A 26397-nucleotide genomic window follows, 5' to 3' on the forward strand; every position below is an offset into this window, starting at 1 on the left:
AATATATTGAGTGTTACTGTTATAAGTAAAAATTCTTTTATAAAGTATTAAGAGGTAACTTAAAATGTTTAATAAGACTTTAAATACCATGAAATAGGGTGATAATAAGCATCTCGCAGCCGCCGACGACGTCACAGAAAATAAAAAAATTAATTATTATGAATTTATTTTAAAATAAGAAACATTTATAACTTAATTTTGATTGGGAGTTTATTTCGTTTGCTACCTTTGTTAAAAATCATTACTATGCGCCGTTTGTTATTTATTTCACATCCTTATTAAAATGCAAACTTCAGAGTATGCCATAATTGCATATTCGCCATTCGATTCAGTTGTCTACAGATGTAAACTTTTAGTATATACTTGAATCCCCTTAAACATAATCGTTAGAGAAAAAAAAATAAGTTAAGATATATTAGAAAATTATTAAAAAACATATTTTGGAGAAAGGAATCATTGTAATGCAAATATCGATTAAACAATGTCTGTACATGCAGCTTTTCTTCACAATATATACATAGTTATGATACACATTAATATGGCTTCATTAGCCGGTGGCATGGAGCCAGCAATGATCTCAGTTGGTTTGAAGCTGTACCACATGGCTGTTTTAATCTACCGTTTAACTTTTATGTAGGTATACACACCGCTTTAATTACGAAAACATGAACTACTAAAATAGACATTCTTATCGTAATCAGGTCTACAGGTGCTAAAAGATAAAATGTGTTCTTAAAAGCAGAACAACCAAGTGCAAGTTATAAGATTCTAAGTGGTGCAATTAGATCGTAAAGTAATACGTGTACCACCACCATAATGCCCACAGACAATCATCTATTACGTGCAAAGAATAAGAAATTTTTCAGTCATATTTGTTTCGTGTTTCTGACTATCCTGATATAGATCTTCAGCATCTAATCTGAAACTGAATCGCTTCTATTAAAAACTATGGCAATTGTAGCCAAAATATTTACAATTGCTGCGCTAAAGTTTAGAAGAAAGATAAAGCAAGAGGAACATCTCAGGGTATCTCAAAATACATAAATACTTATTACTTAGACAGTTTAGTATAAACGCCCCATTCGTTAAAACTTTTTGCATTATTTAACGAGTGGGAGGAAATTGTTTCCCATTCCGAGACAGACAATGTTCGCGTTCGCGTAAGCTGTGGAAGTCATACCAACAAAAGTATGCGTTAACGCCATGAAGGGGGATGATATAATATGTTTACTAATATTATTATGAGTGGCGTAAATATAACGAGCACGTGCTGAGGTAAGGGCCGGTCATTGACCTAAAATTACCCGGCACCGTTAATCACTTTCGCATGGGATGAGCAGTGCAGCGCACGCAATCAGAATGAAGAATTTAATGAAACAACTTCATTTAATACTGAAAATACGTACCGTGAAACGAAGCAGAAAAAAAAATTGTTAAAATATTTATGAAGTCAAATCGGTTTTTTAATTAGTAGGGTTGTTGCAATTACAATAAATAAAAGTGGATGTTCTATCTAATTTATATAAATATGAATTGAATTTTAGATACCGTAATTAATAGAATATAAGAGTGCATATTATTTCAAGGACGCAATATAGTATCCTAGGTAGTACCTAATTACAAACTTTTCTGCTTAACAACTACAGTACAGTGATGGCGCCTATTATTATTAATATATGTATGTGTGTATATATTACCTTAATAATGATTATTTTTTATAAACATCCTGTCATAATAGAAACCTTGCCATATCGTATATTTTAAGATTAATTGTTTCACTGTATGTTAATTCATCATAAATTATATTTAGTTATAATATGTAATATTATGTTATCTGTGGTTATAATATGGATTATAGTAAGATATAATAAGGATAATAACATTTCTTATTAAAAACAAACGGTATATTAAAGTTGCATACGAATCAACTTTTGGTTTATTACGTTCAATCATCGTAAATCATTGCACTCCGTGAGAGTTGTACTGCTTTAACTAGGTTAATCATTACTAATTTATCCAAGCGAGTCGATGTAAAAAGAAAACGACTTACAATAAGTGTGTTATTTATTGTTTTTATATTAACCTTGTTAAGCCTTAAAGACAACGGATACGAACAGCACGTATTTAACGAGCCGCCAAACAGTCAGGCACGTGGTCTCGACGTGGCGTCCACAGGTTCTGATTGTGTTCATCATAAAAACTCGTCACGTCTCCATACTCCCCCACCTGAAGAAGACGGCCTCCCTCCAAATGAAATTCAGACGCACCTGGTGCGATGAATATTCGCATCTGGACAATGTATCGGTTTATTACCATTAATATAGACGTATTCAATGAATACGTATTAGACGGCCTCTGTGTTCTAACGGTTAAGTACACAGCATTAATTCCGATCGTCGTGATTTCAATCTTACACGATACAAACATTTGGATCCGTTTGTTTGAATTTTTTGTATATTATTATGTAATAGATAAGATAATCTGTGGTATTATGTACATATTATAAAATATATATTTGAGTATTTATAACAGTTGTTGGACACTATCCATAGTAGAAGCTTTACTTAATTCGGGATTAGATGGCGTTGAGTAAATTGTTCTTGGTTCTAATTATTCGGGTTAACACAATTATTATAATAATTCACAGTAGCCACAATGTTATTTTATACGTAATGAACAGAACTTTAATCCAATATTCCCTACTAAATAACGGTACCGAGAGATAAATCAAGTGACTGGAAGAGATAAAACAGAAACGACAGGTGGATGCGACGTCGGCGCTGTACTCCGCCCTCTAACCCTGAATGTATGACGCCCTGCGCGACAATATATGACCGGCAACTTTGTGAAACAGCCGGGACGGATCACGCACAATTTATAGGCCTGCTTTCTAAGGAAATTACTTTTTTGTTGATGTTCATATAATCTTATTAGTGTAAAAGTTACATTGCGACATCGTCCACGTGATTTATGACGTCAGATTCCCTTTATCATTCTGGCTTGTTAGACTGCATCTATGTAAAATAAGTCCATCGAAATTGGTACAGAAAAGTTCGGCGAAAAACTCAATCTTAGATACAGATGTAACAAACCTATATTGACTGTCTGAATACCTTACTTATTACTTATAGCACAGATAACATAATATTACATACTTATAGTAAGAAGTCATCTTATAATATAATGTTTATTAATGTAAAAACTCATGGAAATAAAAGTAACATTATTATATCAAATATAAAAATCCGTCGTAACATTTCTAATTGGTTTCACGGAATTTTTATCAAGTGGCGTATATTTAAAAAGTAGGCAAGAGTAAGGCTTACTTTAACAAAATAAAAACAGAGCAAGTAAGTGGAATAGCGTGCAAGTGAACTTGCGTGCAGTAAATCGTGCGGTTTACTTGCTTATGGAGAGTAATGAAATGTGATATATATATTTACAGGTACATGAGTATGTGTATAATGTATACAAGTATGTGATAAGTAACGTTAACGAATGTGCACACTTATGCAATTTCGTAGCTTAAACTTCAAGAATATATCAGTGCAAAATATTCTGAATTAAATAAAAATAAATAATATAAATTGAATGTTTAATTATTAATAAGATTTGAGAACACGGTCACAAGACTACGGTCTTGTTTGTCACCTACAATACATGCGATATAGCTGTTCAGACTGTACTTATTAAATAGCCTAGTATTAGGTCGCTAAACATGAAATTATGTGCTATCAATAAACCATGATTATTTTTAAAAGTTACTGAAATGGAAAATGTTAACGGCCCAAGGCAATTGGCACCGGCAAATGTATACTTATATTTACATGTAAAACAGAACGGACATCACTTGTACTACGTGGTAACCCTTGTCATTCCTGAGGGAGGACTAAGAAATCATGCCTCCGAACCCTGTACATATCTCACCCTTTAAACACAAGACATCTTATAAAGCAAACTGTTTGGCAGAAGAAATATGCAATACCTAGGTAACAACTCTACTTTGGTAATATGTTATGTACTGTTGTCACATGAAATCTTAAAAATTTTTATACTACACAAAATATAAAAATATTTGTAATTAAAAATTAATAAATTAGTCTTTTTCTATTCATCAAAAATATTATTTTAATTTATATTACAAATCAATATTATAAAGGTTTTATACTATAATAGAGGTTTCATGTGTTAACCGTTATGAGTAGGTTATTATTTTCAGAAATATGTTACCTGCATACCTATTAGCTTTATATTGCGTGCTCGTCGTGAAAATAGCAAACTCGATTTTAATCGGATCCTTTACAGTTCAATTCTTTCAAAAAGTATTACTACATGTTATGATAAGACAACATAGTAAGTAACAGGTAAGATTCCTGAATATCTTGTTTATACTCATTAGACTAATGTCGTAAATGAAACAAAATACCTGAAATGGGTAATAGGTATATAGCTATAATGAAAGTGTCCTGATAGGTATAACAAAAATTTTCAAGGTGGGAAATTGAAACACTTTTTTCATTTACTACAGTTTATCAATACTTTATATCGTTAAATACAATGTTTGGCGACTAAAAATACAATATATAAGAATAACTTCATTAACCAGTTAAAGCATCACTACGAAGTTTGTTTTTAAAAGGTCTCAATTCTAATAAGTCATTAAAAAAACTTTGTACAAAAATTAACAATAACAAAAAACAAACACTTAAAAAGGTCAAACAATTACCGAGAAATTGAATAACGTTATTCAATGTCTGTGAGCAAATCATACTTAACCTAATCATAATTTATTTTTTCTTTTTCCATCCTTCGCAATAAAAATACTTGTCACGAATACCTCATCCTTATCTCGATGTTACTATTACGGTGTAATAACTAAGTTGGAAGTGGACTTTTAAATTTGAGCTCCAGAGCCAAGCATTAATGACCTACGCCGCCATTTTGAAGGGCTGCTTTAAGGAAAACCCCCTATTCGCCCTCGCTTGGGAAGTAATGCATTTTCCTTTATCACCCTGCGGACAGTTTGCGCACTTCTCGACAAGGGGACCGGTTTTACGATTATTGTACTCATGTTGTCAATGTGATATGCAATGAAAAAACACTGGATTCTATCTTGGACACCATAAATGGTACCGGCTATTGCTAATACATATCCTTTTAAGAAACTACGTCTATGGGCATGAAGAGTCAGACAATAGTTATTCCGGAGTAGCAACTTCTATAGGTATAATATTTACTCAAAGAGAATATAGCAAATAAACATTTAAACAAATTGTGATGATTGTTGAATATGTTGTATGGTTACATCTATTTTAAGTTCAAATTACTTAACCACTGCAGTTTCTGTGGTTGGTTTAGTATATCATTTTTAAAAAATTACAAACTTGCAATTAATATTTATTTACTTACACCGTTGTAGCTGGTCTCACCGTTGATATGGAGATAGTTTTGTATATTCATACGCTATACTAAAGCCGAGTTAACCCTATAAATAGCCATCATATTTACATAAACTACCTAAAGTCTTTGTTATAGAAATTTTATGTATTTGTTTGATATAATACTTCAGAAAAATGTATTGAAGTATACATTTTTCATAAGAATAGAGCACCCTGAGATGTGTTTAAGGACCTTGTACAAAGAATCAAATTCGTGTCTGTTCTTTTTTGAAACGAGAAAAAGTACACGCCGTTAAAAAGTATGAATATAAGCAGAATGTAAAAAGTTGAAAACCATTATTCGGCAGATGGGGCACTCGACGCTACGCTACAACGGCCATCGTATTACATATTCTCATTCTGAATCAGGATTTTCATTTCTATTCGATTCATAATTGGCATTTTGAGTACAACGTAAGTTTCTTATTGCCTTTCTGCATATAACAACCTAGGTAACGTTGTGTTGTGAATATTAAAACAGTCCATCTACCTTGGTAGGTAAATTGCAATACTATGATACATTAGAGATATAATTAAAAAAATCTTTACAATTACTGCAGTTCATATTTACAATATAAAATCTTAGCAGATATCTTAAAGATCTTGTCACTAAACCGCTGCATTCTTTCTAAAGGGTGCTAGTATTACAATATTAACAGAATTGCTTCACGCAATGCAACAGTCACAAGCTCGACATTTCTGGCGATGATGCAAACGAAACCGACGCGACTGCGGGCTAAAAATGTCAAAATCGTGTTGAATTCCACCTTGGGAGTAGCGCGGACGCAAGCTGCACCGGAAAACTGCTCGTAATGCAAGCGTATAATAATGCACCACGTGTTTCATAATAGCAGTAATTAATCGTAACAGGCGAAAACGTAAGTGTTCCCATGCGAGTTGAACGCACACGCTACATGTCTTTGTATAGTAAAAACTCACGTTTTGTTCGTAATACAAACTCCTATATTTAAACTGGTTATTACTGACATTTGAAAGAATTTTAAATAGTTAAGTACATTTTATAAACGCACGAAACATCTTCGTGTTACTTGTCAATTGTTTGCAAAAAGTAAACAATTACCAACAAATTTTAATTGAAATAGCTCATCTTGTGAATTACTAAATTTTATTTATTCTCTCTGACTATAAAAAATACTTAGTCACACTATACATGATAAAATGTGTAGCTTCAGTGCGAAACGAGTCTGGAAATATTTAGGCGTAAATCTAAGGAGTTAATAATTAGATGTATTCATATAAATATTTGAAAATTTAATAATGGTAGCGTTAATGCTGCACAAGAATTATTATTTTCTTTCGACGAGGAAAGAAAATAATAATAAATAAAGAAAACGGCGATGTGTCATGTAACACATCACACATCGCCTATGTGCCGTAGTAATAACAATTGACAATAATATAAAAATATGTTGGTCTGTAAATAATGCCCAAACTGGGAAAAATCAGAAGTCAGAATTACTAACAAGATTTAATGAAGACGCACTACATTATAATTAAATGTATCTAATTATAAACCTGACACAGTAGCAATTCGAACACAAAATTTTAAAATCATCTAGTAATTAATTTCACATTTAATACATTATATCTGCTATAGAGTTCAGAGATTATAAATGCACTGTCACGGTCGGCTGCAGTGTCCAAGCGCATTTCACTAGAAAGCCTCAGATGACACGAGATACTGTAGCCGTCTTGTAATCCCACTCAAAGTTCTAAATCTCGCAAAGTGAAAAGCAAACGCTTTCCAAAGTATACAGTAAACGTCGGTGATTTCTTTGATTTTCCATTACAATGTTTGACGGCATGGCGAGTGGTAAAGTATGTATGACACATTTCACTCTGAAATTTGATGGTGACGATGGTGGTTCAGGATTGTATTTTTTTAAATTAATTTACTACACAAAGCATGTTCTTCAGTAATTTTCCTTAATATATATAGAATATACAAATAATGGCAGTGATTTAACCAGAGGTGACAATACAGCTTAGGCAGCTACTATTCTCTCGCCGATAGCCGCTTCATAATGGCAGTAGCAGCCTACGAGGCATCAATAGTAGTTGACGGCATGTTCATGAAAGTGATGGAGCCTTAATGAAAGTTGACCGGAGAAAATGAAGTCAAGTGCAGTAGACGGCACGGCACAGAAGCTTCATCTTGAAATTTCTCTTACAATTAACAGAGTAACATATCTATCTGTAAGCTCTTGAGGAATAGATAAGAAAAAAGTAAACTTAATATATTTTATTTAGTTCAATTATACGTTATTATTAATTTAATTTTATTGTTATTAATTTGTATATTCATATAATAACAAATTAAACATACAATAATGTATAATATTCATATGCATATATATATTATTTTTATAATTTACACCTACTGAGTTTTACATGTAAAATATACATACAGCATATCTTCATCAGCCTTATCTCATAACAACCCAGCAAGTTAGCTAGTTGGGTGAACAGTGAAATCCTTTCAATTATCAGTCTTTAAAATTTTTGTATAAAATTAAGAAGAGATTAATATTTTTTCGTCTGTTGTATTAAAGATATTTTATACAATACGTTACGAAGAGTTTAATAATAAACAATTAGGTTATTGTGCTTTACATACTCCATAGAGCAATACTACATCTTATAACTCAATTAAGCAGTGTTTGTCAGGCATAATACCTATTTAGGTATTGGTCTTCCTCCAGTCCGTCCGTTCGATTAGACTTTTTAGTACTTAAAACCTTTACTAACTATATAAAAGTTATAATAGAACGGGTAAGTAAACATATAAATAATTTATATTTAATATTTCTGAAATCCATAATAGACTACTTTTATTATATGTTTTATTTAATAATGAACCACACGATATAGAATTTAGTCGAACGAAGACAATCGCGGTTACCAATTAGAAAGCTGACTAAGAGACTAACAGGCAACGAAGCACTGGACCAATCAGTCTATTTGATTATATCGGCTGATCTCAGTTCATTCAGCCTGTTAACGATTCTTAATTAAACGAGATCGTGATTGAGTGCATTTTTAGAAACGTAATTGTTGTAAAAAATACTTTCATTAGGTATATAACAAAATAGAACAAATAATTTTCACATATTCAGTATTTTTTAATCATAGACATATAATATAAGAGTCAATTTCTATATAAAACGAAACTTGAAGTCAACATGTTAACAGCTAAGTTAGCAGTAGTGGGGTTAATGTAAACTATTATCCCGTAATGTACCTCTAGATAAATCTCGCTTTGCGGGTATATATTTTTTATCACTCTTACTAAAATCATAGAATAATAATAATAACTTCTCAGGACAATTAACACAACGGCATCTAGTCCCAAGCTAAGCAGAGCTTATGTTAAGACTACTAGACAACTGATATATATATACATGGATGCATTTGTTTTTAAATAAATACATATTATATAATACATAGAAAACACCCAGACAATTATACCTACTCATGAATACAAATGTTTCTACTGTGCGAGGAATCGTACCCGCGACCATCGGAAAGCGATATGCTAAATCGTAAGAACACAAAATTTTTAACCTGCTCCAGAGATTAGTAAACGATATGTCATATATACTGAACTAACATTTAGGCAAACATTATTCTCCATTTTCGTCAGTGAAAACCATCGCAGATGTTTGTATTAAATTGTTTTGTAACTGGTTAGATCTTCCTATAGAACGAAGTCTCATGGCGACACCTCGAAATTCTAGTTTACACCTAACTTAGGTACTGGTTATTGCAATATTTTAACCTACTAATCTTCAATTACTTGTGTTCATCTATATGACATATAATATTCTGCTTTACAAACTACCTACGGCTTTTCTATGAGAACCGTATTATAAACTTTATACGGTAAATTACAAGTGTGTAATTTACCGTATAAAGTTTATAATACGGTATAACAAAATTACATCACACGTATAAATAGTGATTTATACGTGTGATGTAATTTTGTGTGAACAAAAGAACGACTCCATGAAAGAGTAAGCGACGACGTATGTTTATCTATGTAATAGCCGTCACAAATAAGTCTATATAGGAAGAGATAACCGACATGTTATATTTATTGCAATTCCAAATAAAAATGCCTATTCTCATTTATCACCTTTTCACCTTCACATTATCAACACTGACTTTCCATTTCAATATTCATGACACAACATTGTTAATGCCAGCAATTGACGTTTTAATTCCCTTATATTAAATAGTGATTTGCATTTGAAAGTCAAATGTTGTACGTGCGTTTGATTTACGAGTGATTTTGTTTTTGTTGGCGTGAGCAAGTTGCAGCGCGCTGCGCGACCGCTGCTCGGACGTCGAACTGGAGCGCAAACGCTACAATCAGCATACACAACGGAACCTTTACATTGAACGAATATTTAATTCTCAGAAGAACATAACACTGTTTTATATAGACTTTAAAAACTTGAAATGACAAAACATTTTAGCGTGCGACCAAATAAAACGTTGGTGAGAAACATAGGTATAAAAGACGTGGCTGAGACTAAGCGTTATGTCATGATAAACAATGATCGTCAGACAAGATGATTCGTCTCGGATTGCACAAGTCAGTCGGACGCATAACAACCCATGATCGTCCAATAATAGCGTGTAATAATAACATGGATGGACTGCGCTCGCTAAACGGGGAAACTATTTAGAGAACTTTTTGTAGCCGTCCATTTCGTTTCATACTAGTGAGTTGACTGAACTACAAGCATTCTTCGTGTTTGTGTTATAAACATAACTATATATGCAATCCGTTCAACTAAAATAATGAATGTTATAAAGGAATACAAATGTTTTCATTCAATAGCAATTTTCAGTTTGTCAAATTGAAGTTGATAATTTTAATGTACTCTTTTACTGCAAGAAAAATGTTTTATATTACTAAATAATATGTATATTCATCAGGTATAACACAATCATATTTAATACCTTACATAATCTACTTCCAAAAACCTGAATAGGTAAACAGCTCCATTCGGTTCAAAATGCGAATAATCATATAATCATTTCAGAAACGGAAAAATGTCATAAAGTATAAGCTCGGGTCGGGTCGGCACTGGGTTAATCATTGTTGCCAGCGTGACGTGCTCCATCACCCAGGGATCAGGGGCAATTTGTCAATCACCATGTGAATGCCCCTTAGACGCTCTTTCAATAAGCGTTCCGGTCTACAATCAATATTCAATAAAATGTGCCACACGGATTTTATTAGTCATTTCCAGCCTTATGTTAGGAAGTAATTATACTAGCTGTTCACAGCGCGTATGTAATCCTGAAAGTGTTTCAACACAACAACAAAGGAATGAAGCATTAGTTAGTATAACGTATTGGTTATTAGCAATGTGCAAGTGCATAAATTAATACAGTATTACATGTTTCCTGGTGTTTTAAACAATATCAATTACAATATCTACTCATTGTTATATCTGAAACATATTTGACTTTATTAAAAAATCAAGAACATTAACATAAACTGTTATTTCTTTTTTATTTTAATTACTTTTACAAGGACTAATCTAAGGACTATCTAATTCTTACGTAGTCTAATTCCTAGAGTAAGGACAACCTAATTTATTAGTAGTAATAATTATTTCGTAGTCACACTGTCATTCATAAATATAAACGTGAAACTTACCAGTAATGATTACCGTGATAATATTCTACCGGAATATTCAATTTCAGTAGAATTTCAACTAATTTAAATACGTAATCTTAAACACAAGCTTTAATCTGATTAATTTGAGAACACGTCATCTTTACAATATTACCTGCCTGCACAATCTACGCTTGATTGAGTTACCAGCGTCAGTGTTGACAGTATGATATCATTGGTCTCCGAGACCTTGCCACACCTTATATAATCAAATACCGTATTAATAACATCAAATCGAATGAACATATCCTAAATTTCATGAATATATTTATAAATACACATACATACATAATTTCGAGTCAAGACTCATGCATATGCATAGCAAACTAAAATAATTGATTTTGGCACTCTCTCTCTCTTAAACAGAAACGTGAAATTTGAACCATAATTAATGCTATTTACGGAGATCTATACTTAAATAGAGATATTCTATTTTGGTTGTAGCCTACAGCTACCATTTATGTCATGAATTTAAGACTTTACGCAACAAGTAAAACAGTATAGGCATCTACGTGTAAGTATTAAATATGAAATAATAATTCAATGATATAGTAGGATATATATATTTATTTCGTATTACTACAAACATACTCTTCGCTTAGCTTAGCTACATGCGAGTGAGTTGTAGTTAATGTACTAAAGATAAAATGCTAAAAAAGTCTATTAAATTAGATATTAAAATTATATTTATCAATAAGTACACATTCGGATAATTTTGTTTTGTAAATTGATATCAGAAAAAAAAACAATATTAAACTGAACTATTACTAAACTCTCCAATCTCTATATATGGTAGCATGTATCTGTCCAAATAAAGTTCCATTTTTATGGAATATTACTTACGCAATGTACCATTCACTCACAGTGTTTGATTCAGTCAATATTAAGCCATTTGATTGAGATATCGTATGTCCTCGAATCGATTTTAATTAAAAGCGTCCAAACAATGATGCCATTATTCGGTCCGGTAAAGACAACCGATCCATTTGTCGGTAAGATTCGACGCATACAAATCCCACTGACCCGACCGTGGTGTTGCCTATCTTATTTGCCAGTTGTTATCGGTGTTTATTTATGTAATTCCTTCCAACGGGAAAATGCAAGAATCCTCTTATCACAAGACACATTTGGACAGAAAACAAAGGAAACTTTCTATGGAATAGATTAAGATGTATACACATAAAGAGACAAACGTATAATACAACTAGCTGTTACCCGTGACTTTGTCTCCTATTTCACGGCTTCGGAATTATTAAAGATAGCCTATATATGGGCATAGCGTATATAACATACACGAGGACGGCCCCGTGATATCAATCTATGTTCATCTGAAATTTAATTAAAATCTGGTCAGCATTTTAGTCGTGAAAAGGTTCCCATGAGACAAACACGCTTTCCCATTTATAATTTTGGTGTGTATACAGTGGATTACTTTTAGTAATAATTTTTAAATAAATTGTATAACATACTAACACAAGAAAGAAATCGCTATTTAGCTATAGGGTCGCCCACTGGTAGCATAATTAAAATATAAATTATGTTAATTTCTTTTATATTTGGTATATATATAATAATAAGCATACATATAATTTATGGAATTGTTATTTTCTTTCTGTGAGAGAAACAGTAAAGAGTTTTTCATCCATTCATTCAAGTACCCATGTTTAAAACAGTGAATTAATCTGTGATATTATTACTAAGGTCAATAAAGGATACAATTTTACAATTTTACTATACTACGCATGTCACCAAAGAAATACTTACTTAATCATTTCTAATCATTCTGTGGGCGAATAATAAAAGGGCAGTAGACAAGATATAGTCACGCCAATATTCATCGATTATTTCGTGCTAATGCTTATGTCGTAACAACACGTTAACAAATGACGAGACACGTCAATTAAGCCTTCACTTTTGTGTTAGTCCCGTTAGTTCAATGGCCCAAATAACAATCAATACACATATGAAACTTTTTATTGCACTTCCACAAATAAATACTCAATCATTATGTACATCACGTAACTCGATTAAAGAAATTGCAGTCCGCTACGTAGATATTCCTTCTTGCGTGACAGTAATGGCGGAAAGTTAATTTGTATGAAATGTTTCTCACGGTTTGTGTTCATGAGCAAATTATACCAAACCATATATTACCGTGATAACTCTGGTAGGTAGTAATTTTGTTAGCTCATATACATACTGTTGCCTATAAACTTTGTGATAACCGCTATGTATCACAATTAATCCGCGTATCTTCCGGATATTAGAAAAGGTTTTTGTTGGTTTATTATATGCAAAAAACTAATGATAAATTAGGGGTTATCAATAAATTACGTCACGAGAGCAGGGAGAGATTCGATAGAGGCTAGAGACTGGTGGGAAACTAGTGGATGGAATCTTAAATTTCGTGACGTCGCATTTCATTATCTAATTAATATATATATATATATTATATAAGTATTAATACACGAAACCGGAACTATCAACGAATAACTTAAAAATATTTCTTCATTTGCATAAATGTTAGGTTTCAATTGTTTTATTTATGGATACAACAGAACATTACTACAGAATATTTCATGGTTTTCAAATAATTATTTATATATTTCTTTTGACGGCTTCGGCGGTGTAATTTTTAGCACACCGTCTTACTGTCGATGGTCACAGGTTCGATTACGGGCGCGTACAAATATTTGTATTCATGAGTACGGTTGTTTAGTATGGGTCCCGAACCCTTCTGTGGTGTGCCTCGTTGCCTAAAACTGGGACATCTCAAATTAATAACCAAACGAGAAGCACTGAATCACTGGCAAGAAATGCCAGGATTGACACATTCAAAAGCCCTAATATCGGGCTACTCGAACAAATACTCCAATAGACTATTGCTATTGAGTAAAAAAAACATATGCATGATGACTAGGGCCCTCACAGGACACTGCAAGTTGAACAAGCATATGGCTTACCTAGGCCTATGCACGACAAAAATCTGCATATTCTGCCAAACTAAAGAGGAAACACCACTACACATCCTATGTGGTCGTAGCCCACTCATGCATAAACGTAATATCTCCCTTGGAAAGTTTACACTCTTTCCCGAGGAGATAAAAACCATCGCTCCTAAGAATATCCTTCAATTCTTGTCCCTGACGGGTCTAGGTAGCGAACTTCGAAAAAGGGCGAGCACAATAGATCTATGTAGGTCACAGTGCAGGTATCTGACAAAAGCCCAAACAAACCAATAAAAAAAAATTAAAAAATGGTTGTTTATATCGGTCTGGGTGTTTTCTATGTATGTTATGTATATATTTACTTAAAAATGTATAGTCATATCAGACGTCTAGTACCAATAACATTAGGTTGGAAGCTAGCTTGGAACTAGATGACGCTATGTGAATGGAAAATAAATTGTATTATCTGAATAGCAGTCACTAGCTAATGATTTTGGGTTTAGCCTACTGCGTACCATATTGGTTAGCATTTAAAGGGGTCTTCACGTCGTCACTCGAGAACCTTTCCTCGCATATGTTATTCAAATATGGCCGTCCCATTGCTACTTTAGCTTGCTGATTCAGACCAAATCGATTGCTTTGGTAACGGCGGATATCTTCGTTATAGGAATGTAACGGGTTCCGTACGCCATTATTATATTGTGAGATTGAGTTTTTCAGAAGTATCGACGCGAAAAGAAATTAAAGGCATATTGGAATAGCTCTTGGTATTTGCATAAGACGGCTTATAAAAGTGGATAAAATAAGAGCTATGTGCAAGACCAAAAAACTATAATGCATGATTATATTAGGTTGATATCTGGACTTACGTACGTACGTTAGAAGAAACTTATAAACATTTTTGGAACTAATTATTTATATAGGCAGAAAAAAGTACAAAGCGGTTTTAGCTTCATTCCAGAACAAGGTTGATACTCTGCGATCATAGACAAAAACTTCTAGGTTATCTCGATTGCAATATAGACACAAGATATTTTTTTTATTTTACATACAGATACAGTAATAAAATTTAACTTGTAGTGGAAATATAGAAAACATGAATATAATAATAATAGGTATAAGTACAGACGTTAATATTGCTGTAACTAAACATTTTATACCTACACAAATATGATATTATAGTTTACAATCCATATAATTCAAGAATTTGTTTGATTTAATAGACTTAAATTAAGTACAACATACCACATTAAAGATGTGGTATGTTGTACTTATCAATATATTTCTACAGTAATTATAACTAAATTACAGGTGGTTAGAACCAAAGTAACGTAAATCATTATTAGTTTAGATTTAGCCAAAACATTTTATGTACTTCTACCAAAACAATACAAACATATTACAGTTGCTAGGTAACGTAACACGTTAACGAAAATGACTTTAACCGGGTTTCCACTGTTTGATAATTACGGTAGGTATCGGTGTAATGTTAACATTTAGGTGTAGGTACTGGTTGGTCCTGCAATAATTACTGGCGTCTGGTTAATAGAACAATATTAAGGTCTACGCAGGCCAAAATGTAGAGAAAATGTTGTAATTTTTAAGAAAATGGATCTTTCGTTACACCACGTTCCTTCCGTTACAGTAAGTACACATAGGTAGAGAAAATCATGGTTCAAAGACTTTTCTTCTTCTTACTTTGATATGTGTAATATCTATTGCTTCATTTAACTTTCACTTCTTTAAACTCTCTCTTCAAATATCTAATAATTTAGTATTTGAACTAACATTACGTTCAATCGAATTTACGTGGGAAAGTAAATTTAATTTAAGGTACCACATTTAACAAACATATGTTATGATGTTTTAATTAAGTATATAAATTAATAAATTATGGTAACATGTGAGCTTACTAGTAACAATAGAGAGCTTACAGGATTAAATCATAGCAAAGGCGCAACACCTACATTTCTATCGCTCGGCGTGAGTCAACGCACATCTGGCGTTGTGTAAGTCTTTGTGAATAAACTTAACGATAAACAGAGTAGCATTAAACTAAATGTAACAATCCATAAGTGTAGTAAGTATATTTTGACTACTAAACAGTCCTTAGTTATGACTGTGGTGAACTTCTCATTAATTTTATGATTACTACCTATGACTACAAAAAATAGTTTTGTACTTGCTACATTTTTATAGATTACTGTTGAATTCGCAAAGCACCGTATATATTACTTATAAATGTTAGTCTGAATTTATTAATAAATTTATTTTTGTAATGGCAAAGGGAGTAGGTTTCAATGTCGCATTAAAATCTTTCTCGAGCCGTCCGGTGCGGTAGAGACCTGCCATGCTTAATCTGCAATTGGTCTTAAATAGAAATATGCTCAGTTCCCACATTTTTCGATTTGTAAACTTGATTGCAGATTACCAATAAATAAAGTAATAAACTTGAGTATATGATTCTAACAAGCGTATTGGAGCGATTTGCAGCGAGTGTGAAATGTAGGGCGACGCAGCTGAGTCGCTCTGTAGATCGATACTTGATACGCACACTGCGCTCTGAATGTCGTCGTGACCGATTTCAATTATTTACCCAATTTTGACAAAAGAATCACTTAACGTGCAAGTCTCTTCTTTCAATAAATTAATTAATAAAATTTCTAGGCTAGTCATTCTGATGCATGATTCACACAAACTTAGATCCACCATTTTATCTATTTATTATAAAAAAATAATGATTCGAAGTGAGACATTTAGAATTATACACATATTATACAACTATTGTTTATCTATATATTGAACTATATTCACTTGTTTATGATGGGATACAGATTATTTTGTATATCACTCCCAAAATAATACATCCCCTTGGCATGCGGAACAGTAATATCACACCAGCAAAAAATAAACAAGCAAAATTGGATTGTCTCGCTCATAAAAATTACGCACACAAGAACATTGAGTTAATTATAATATAACGATGACAAATAAGGGTGAAAAACGGCTTATACATAAAAAAGCCGACCGTTGTCAACCACGCAATAATTATCTTTCCGTTGACATGATCCAAGGTTTTAATCTAATTGTTTATAGTAAGTAGTAGGAATCTCTTCTAGAATGCGAATTTAATAGAAGAATTCTTGCTCTTGGAACAAATTTTTTGAACAACTACGCATGACGATAAAGGAAGTGGGTAATATGTTGAAATCGCATGCCAAGTAACCATTTTCTCTTATAAAACTAAGAACTAACAAAAAAGGAATATTTCGACGATTATCGCGTAACACCCGTGATTTGAAACAATCTTGTTTTTGCTAAGTTGTAAGGAGAAATCTCAACGCAATCGTCAATAGTCACGCGACAGTTTGCAAACGTGAGCTTGCAGTTTTAATCTAATTCTATTAGTTAGTCAATATCAGTTGGAAATACTAAAGTTGTTAGATCTTAGTAATATAGAGGTGAAAGTTTGTGAAGATGTTTGTACAAGTAGATATACGTGATATGTGTTTGTATAGTGTATAAATGAATTAATATAATACTTTATTCGTCATCACTCGCTTCGGAATATGACTAGTTACTTCGTAAGGAAAATTACCAATGGTTAATTGAGTGTAACAATTTTCTATTACATTCAATAATAAAAATAACCGTAGTTTACTTTTAAATAAATTATATATTAATTAACACTTTGGAATACTTAAAACTACAAGCATTATGTAACTAATTAATTATAATCAGTAAGTAACTTGATCACAAGTAATTTGTTCAACAAATAGAGCATTCTCAAAGTTGATCGTCTGTAGTACATCGATCATTTTGTTTTCAAATATTTAGACCAAATTATCCACACTCTAATATTGTATTGTATTTATTTCACTTTCGATGAAAACGAGACATCGATTAATTCAAATACACCGTCGCAATTACGCCACACCTGATTGCTACTTCCAGCTAATTGTGTTTGTGTAACATTTAATTTCATGTGTGAACGATGTGATTGTAATGAAAGCTATTATTTGTTTACTGACTGCTACCGACAATTATTATGTAAGATTTAATAATAACAATACACAATTATGAAAGTTAACAATCTATGTAATATGTCATTTCTTGATGACTCTGACTATAAATTTCTTTTAATAATAGAACCTAATATACAACTCACATCTTTCATTCTAGAGTATATCATTCCAGCTATAATAAATTAAAATAAAAAAAACTTTAGATAATCGTAGATAGTTATATATTTTTTCTATCTCGGTATGATACTGAATTTTATAGTTAATTCACTAGATATGGATCACATAAGCATGGTCACAGAGACTACCTTATTTCACATAATCTAGTTTTACTAAATTACTATACTTAACTTATATCATGTGTGATTTACCGATTGTGCGTTCAATCTAGTTGAATTATATAGGCGTGCACGACCTTGAGCACCATACCTTAGTTCGCTCGAGTGCACCCGGCAATTCCGGTCTGTCTCGGTCTAAATGTGTTAGATACTGCAGATGTGTTAATTCCTCATTACTTAAATTGTTGCATAAATTGGTGCAACGAATTACATTATAAATGGTGCTACCAATCAATCTAATAATAATAATATCTCAGGATACTGACAGAACACAGGAAATTACACAGCCTCATCTAATCCCAAGCAAGCAGAGCTTGTATTATGGGTGCTGACACTGATAACTGATATAAATAAATTGATATTTTATTTTTCTAAATACAAACATAATATACATAAAAAACATCCAAACCAATACAAACATTCACAATCATGAATAGAAATTTTTGTACCCTGCGAGGATCAAACCCGCGACTATCGGAAGCGAGGCGGTACCGAAATTTACTGCAGGTTTATTTTAAAAATGCAAATAGCTGTATATCACAGTCGCGCGCACCCAAGTGAAACAATAATACGTAACCAATGTATTGACTAAGATATAGCAATGCGTATCAATTTCATTTAGATCTGATTAGCCGAGGTGAAGTAGTAGTAAATTTTCATATAATTAATTCCATTATATCATTGTTATTAATTATAAGCTGCAAGATAAGATAAAATTAATTAAAATATCACATTCAAAAGTCGGTTTTTTGGAAACGTAAAACGTCTTTTTATATCCTTCAGAAAACAAGATTTTTTATAAGTACTCCAATTCTGAACCGGTTAATCGACTTGACTACACGATTTCAGCGACCCCTACCTTTTAGGTGAATACGAAAGGGAGGGTTGGTTCTTAAACATTGTCTGCACTTCGAATTCCGATTCGATTGCATTTCACTTTTGACTTGATCAATATACTTGAACTTGATTTGAATTCTACAAACGGGTTATTGCACTTATATTAAATTCGGCTACGTTCGATTTTATTATATGGCTGTCTGTTTTCAGGTCTCATTATATATACAATATCGAGAGCACTGAGCATTTCTTTATTACCTCAACTTTTTTACACGTTTTCTTACCTTTTATTCCCTTATGTCATCCAAATGGTTCCAAGAATTAGAATAATTCGAAATTCAATCTCAGTTACTTAAGATTCATAGGTAAGACTTGCATGAATGAAAAGTTAGTATTGAAATTATCATAGGAATGTCTTCATATCCTATCCCTGTATATTGTATCCTGTATCCTGTAATGTCAGCCTAAATGCCATCTTTCCTGGAAACCATCATTGCTTTATGAACATTCAACGATATGTGGAATACTCTGATTTCATCTTTTTTCTGTTATCCTCTCTAGTCTCCCGTACCCTGGTACAATGTTAAGGTAAACAAACATACCATTCTATCATGATATACAAATTCAAAACAAGTTTCTGTATGACATAATCTTTAATTTATTCGTTTAACTATTACGCATAAGTATCATGTAGGTGCTATTTATCTAATATTATTTCGTATTAACTCCCAAAATAATGAAACTCAGAATTTATCATGGGCTTGCTTATTTTATAATATTCAGCTTATTTATAATAATGACGAATTTTACTTTTCAATTTCACTTTGGTAGTACTAGATAGCAAGAGGTACGTTAATCTAATTCTAAGAACAATAATTAAAGCTTTAACTATACTTAATAAGTTCAATTTTATAATTTAGAAATAGTTGGATGGCTGTATTTATGATAAATATAATATCATATATTATAATTCACTAATGTGACTCAGCTACACATTAATTATAATAACCAGTCTGACCTCCATCTCCATTTTACGTCAATCTTGATACGTAATACTTTACAATGACAATGTAGTTGTGTGAAAACGAATTAAACTTTAACCTGACCATTACAACGTTTAATTTGATTTAATTGTCTAATTTTAACATGTGGGATCCTGTGAATTGAAAGGGAAACTCTTTTGTCGATGGTGGGTTGAGCTACCTGTCGACTTGACGGGGAAAACAACTACGATTGAAGAAGATAAAGCAAAAGGGACGCTTTGAACCATAAATAATGAGATTTAGGGTTAGAAGGAGGTCATCCTTTTTATCCCGCAACTTATGGTGATGGATATTTGCAGAAGACTGTTGCGCACTCGGTCACTAAAACAAACAAGCTTATTTTCTGTGGGATAATATTATTTGTTTCGTAAAAACCATACGATAGTAAATAATAACGTTAGCCGCGTCATCTACAAATTTAAGACGTGACTTAAAACTAGATGTTTCGATAGTTTCCAGCTGTTTTGTATAGCGGCCATAATATTTTGCGTCATCGGACATTATCCTCGTATAACATCAATGCAAGTCGAGGCTATTCATGTTCAGAATACATAGTACGTGTAGGTGGAAGCGAATAGCGTAGGGTACTGAGTCCCTCGGGAGCGGTAATGTGGGACGTTAGTAGTCTTTGCATTCAGAGTACATTAGCCAGGACATGGTTGCTACCGTGACGGGGGCGTTGTTACGAATTAATTTACTTATACAACTAACTACGTCAATGATATTTCTTTTAATTATAACCTCATACCGCCTCAGAATCAATAAACGTTGTATTAAATTAAAGTATTAGGTATATAAGTACGTAATTCACGTACAAAGAACAAAGTACAAGTAACAAAGAATTTTTTTTTGTAATTTATTCTCACGAGCCCAATGTTTGTTTAACTTTTAAACAGTTCGGCACTAACGTATTATTTTTTTTATATCAGGTTTATAAAAAAAACTGCATGAGTAATGCATTAATAAACAAATTACCAAAAAATGGTTATGAGTGACCTTAAAAGATAGACGTTTATGCATATGTTGTCGTAGACTTTTTTTTAGGACTTTTAAAGAACAATTTCGTCATAGATATTTTTTGTGTCAAGTTAGCCGTTTAGGCAGCGCACGCAGTGGAAGCACTCAATATGAATATTATTCCTACAATTTTCATTGCTGCTCCACTCCTATTGGTCATAGTGTGGTGATATATTATAGTCTATGTCACTCGGTGATAATTTAGGTACATTTATAACAGTGAAATATTTTTTTATAAAATCGGATTTTTTTATTTAGAATGTTAATAATTATCACTATCTTCTATATATTTCTCACTATTCACTATATTATCCAATTCCAAACATTCTTCAATTTAATATAAGTAAAATGTAAAATACTTCGCAGTAGGTGTACCTATATGTGGTATAATTTGGTATTATTATATCATCTGTGCTTTTGTATACACTATACAGTCATAAACTGATGGCATCACTCTGAGTCATACCACGATAGACTTTAGAATCGCACGTTTTTGTAATAGGTAGTTTATTCAGTTTGTTTACAAATAGAACTTCAATTACGCAGATAATAGTTTTAATTGAATTAAGGCTATTCTAGAATTAAGTTAATTCTGGTTAAGTAACGGTAAAAACGAGGGTTATTTAATTGCGTTCATATCAATATTATTATCGTATTTGTAAAAATAATGCAATAATTTCGTTTTTACAGTTTAAGGGCTAAACCATTTTGATATTGAGTAACCTAAAAATGAATATGCTACTGTGTTTATACATTATCTGTTGAGAATAAGACGGTACAAACAATCTTGAGGATAAAAATTAAGACAATACTATCTACTTCTGTTAACATAAATCACGGAAATATTATATTGTATATTTTGCAAAATTGTAATTTGTTTTAATTTCAGTATTTATTATTTACTTTCAATATTTGCATTTATAATGAATAGAACAATCCCAAATTGTTCTTAATTCTATAAGTAACAATAATATTATTGTAAAACATTGAATTTGTGAATCAGTATTTTTTATTAAAATATATTAGGTCCAGGAGTTTCCAAAGTGGGTTGTGCGGTTGTGGAATAGTTGTATAATAATTGTTTCATAAACTTGAAAGTTAGTGAAAATAAATTAACAACTATTTGTATTTACTAAGTTTTGAAGTTGTATAACGAAATAGGGCCAACCAATTAATATGGCACAACATTCAATATACTATTATGTATAATAATTATACATATATGTTAAATTAAACTAAGTATACGATTTTATGATCATATACCTAATATATAGATAATTCAACCTACACTGTCGTAATTCATTCTAATTTCCCCAGAGACTAATGATATCCTTAAGAGATATTTCTGTTTCTGACGTAGTACGTATCTAAGTATTTCGTGTTAGGTATTTTATTTGCATTTTAAATACTTAACATTACATTTTAAATATTTAAATTTTATGTATTTCCTAAATTTGTATTGAATAAATTTATATATAATACCGTAATGTGTTCTTAGTATTATTAGATCTTAACTCCCATGAGTTATAACTATGAAATTATCAAAAGAGTTGCCATTTCTTTACAGTTATATATATATGTAGATACCGTAAAACGCCTTAATCGATACACTTTCTTTGCATAGTCTATATTCATACATTCTTGGTACAAAACAAGAAGGACTGTTCAAGTCCGATAGTTCCTTCAAGTTTAATTGCGATTTTTACAGTTCATGTTTTATGGATAGCAATAATTATAATTTTATTTATGCTTGCAATACAAAAACTTCTGTTGTATTATTACTCGATGAATATTCTCGTAATAGCACCTTTTATAGATATAGAAACCAATACACATATAGAAATAAATAAATAAATAAATAAATACGAAGAATATCCTGTAAGTAAGTACAACTCCTTAAGCATATATACTATGTAGGTTTATACAACAATAATGTATTTATTTCCATTATTATGTCCTTTTGTATATATGATATCCATTGACCGTTACTTTATTATACCGTTGTTTTATTACAGTAATAAAAAATGTACAATCCTGTTGGCTTTGTATTTTTCTCACGAATATTGTAACGTAAAACCTGTTTTCTTTGTGAAATTCCCCTCTTCACAATACTAGATACAATAACATATTTTCAGTATTATTATTTTGTCAGATATAGAAGACAAATTATGCAAACATTGTACTTTTATTTATAGTACTAATTGAACCAAAAATAACTTAGGTTCTATATTTTTATAAGTTTTTTTATACTACGATGGAGGCAATTGTTCAGAAATTTATTGGATAACAAATACCTTTAATGCTAAGTGGATTCTCTCATCTGTCTACTTGTCTTTATACATATCAATAATACGTCAAGCAAAAAGTTTGTACCCCGATTACGAAATTTACGCGGACAGAGTATGACATTTCACACCCTTTTAGTTTCTATAGATGCAATGCTAATATTTTTTAATTTATTCCTAAAAATACATTAAATTATTTAAAAAAAATACACACACTCATATATTTGAAACACACAGTCATGGATTTTTTATGGAATAACTGTTAGAATAACTCGGGATTTCGATAAATAAATAATGACCAAAATAAATTTTAGCAGGGTCTTTTTTAGAAGCAAGTATTTTTCATCCCACGTAGATACTGTAGAACCATTTTATTGCCAAAGTGTAGGCCGTTATAGAAAGGTTCCCATCATTATAAAAAAGCCGAATTACTTTCACTGAAACATTGTATATTATCATTATTGTAAATTGTTATATAAAAAAATAACTTATTTTTATTAACAAATAGGTACATTGCTCAAAAATTTCTTTGATGGTTGTCCAAACTTTTGTTGTAATATACCTACATATTATACATACATACTATTTACAAATAGGCATTGAATTATACATTTATTATAATTAAGGGAATTTAATTATTATTCAATATTACGATTTGATTCTAAATACATATCAATAAAAAGCAATAAGTATATAGGTACTAGCTGTCCCGGCAAACGTTGTTTTGCCTTAAAATGAAAAAATAAAAATTAGGGTTGGACTACCCCTAACATTTAGGGGGATGAAAAATAGATGTTGGCCGATTCTCAGACCTACTCAATACGCTCACAAAATTTCATGAGAATCGGTCAAGCCGTTTCGGAGGAGTATGGGAACAAAAACTGTGACACGAGAATTTTATATATAAGAATATACATTGATTAAATATGAATACATAAAGCTTCTTTTAAAAGTATTACTGAACCAATCTTGTAAACATCGCACAAGGAACTTACCTATGTCTCGAGTCAATTACAGGAGTTGTGGTGTTGTCAAATGACAGGAATCACAGTAAGCAGTCTGCACAGTGCATATTCCCAAGGTAAACAAAGATTACGTAAACGCAATCCCACGCACGCACGTCACCCGATCGATTTTCAAACTTTCGAATACGCCCACTTACATTTACAAGAACATCTAGAATAGATCCGTTCGCATAGCTCTGCAACACCGCATCCAAACACTACAAACTAGCAATGGTCTGCCGTGCCCTTGAAGCCGTACAGGTTATGTTATCGATAAAGCACAACACGCGCACTGACAGTTCGGACAAACAATCACAGGTCAAGTTCGGAGCCGGTTTCATATAATATGATAAAAAGGCGTGTGATTTAATTACAGTTTATGTCTCTTTACAAGGTATAATGGAGTGTGTAACATATCGCGAAAGATGCGATGTTTATTGCAAGGTTAGCGAACAGTCATCGTAAGGTCTAAAACGGAGCGACAAACGTCCCTCGTAGCGAGACGTCGACTGAGTGAGCCACGCCGTGCCGCGAACAAGGGCGCCCGCCGTCAGCCGAATGGCTCGGATGAGGCCCCGCACCTCCGCTCCGCCACCGCCACCGCCGCCGCGCTGCCTACCACCCGTGTGCGCGCGCCTAAACTTACATATTGTATACAAAATATTTACATTCTTTCAAAATATAAACAATTTCTATATAAAATAATACAAAAATGAATAATTAACTGGAAAAACTATTTAAGTTATTCTGCATCCCAGCATCTACTCTAATCTAATATTTTCAAATTAATTAAACTTTTATGTCAAATGAAATCACAAATTATTCCACATATTATTTTTGAAGACGACTCATAAAATGACGCCGCTATCACAATCGTTAATCTGCATAAATTTTATCATAGATCATAAGGTATCATCATTATACATTACGGAAAATAAATAAAATTGTGGACATGGATGCGAATAGTAAAAATATTAGCTAATTTCATTACATTCTTTGTCAAAACGTCTTAACTCAAAGTAATATTCATTATGATTACGATTCCGTTCAGTTTAGAAACAACCCAACTCTCTCAAGAGATCAAAATAAATCCTCCAAATAAAATGTTATCCTTTTATCGCTCTATATTTCATTAAGGCTCAAGTTTTTGAATTCCATGACTTGAGAGTTTAAATTTCGTAAAATCTCACTTTATAACTGGTAAAAATATAAATAATGTAAATGAGCTTATCGATACAGGGCACACCTTCCTTAATAATGCATATTTATTTGGTAAACAGATTTTTCTTTATTAGACCGGCGACGATGTACCTACCAACCCAATAAGTTGGTGGTGTCTGTCAGGGGCAGGTGATTGAGTCTTTATCGCAGCGCACCGAAACCCGAGGGTGCAACCTGCGTCTGTGTCACTGTCACTTCCCCATTCATTTATCATAAAGAGAGCTTTCGAGAGATAGGACGGAGGAGTACGCCCACTTTATCGAAAGAAATGGGTGAAAAGTTAGTTTACTATTTAAATATTTATTTGGGTAGTTACTTAACATCAAAAAAGGAAAACGTTTAAAAAACCGAGAATAAAAGAACAATTCACATTTTTGTTAAATTAAGACGGTCAGTTTACGTTGATGTTTTGTTTTCTTTTTGTGCCGATGCATACGGTTAGCAAGAGGGAGGCAGGTAGCGGTATTCGAAAGAAGAGGTCTAATAGTAGCCCAGTAACCTGCGAGTTCCAAGAAAGCCGCTAACCATCGC

At 32.1% G+C, this 26397-nt stretch overlaps 1 protein-coding gene across 2 annotated transcripts in view; it reads right to left on the bottom strand.

The window, feature by feature from the left end:
* LOC131853624 (uncharacterized) overlaps nucleotides 1-25097 on the bottom strand; it is a 148839-nt gene extending 123742 nt beyond the window's left edge. For both annotated transcript variants that reach the window (XM_059204592.1, XM_059204591.1), the window contains exon 1: nucleotides 24637-25097. The gene's annotated coding sequence lies outside the window, so the exon portion shown is untranslated. The remainder of the gene's footprint in view (nucleotides 1-24636) is intronic.
* Nucleotides 25098-26397: the final 1300 nt, after the last annotated feature.

This window comes from Achroia grisella, unplaced genomic scaffold, assembly GCF_030625045.1.
Source record: "Achroia grisella isolate CSIRO2021 unplaced genomic scaffold, CSIRO_AGI_Agris_v1 utg903, whole genome shotgun sequence".
In the NCBI taxonomy this organism is placed as follows: Eukaryota; Metazoa; Arthropoda; class Insecta; order Lepidoptera; family Pyralidae; genus Achroia; species Achroia grisella.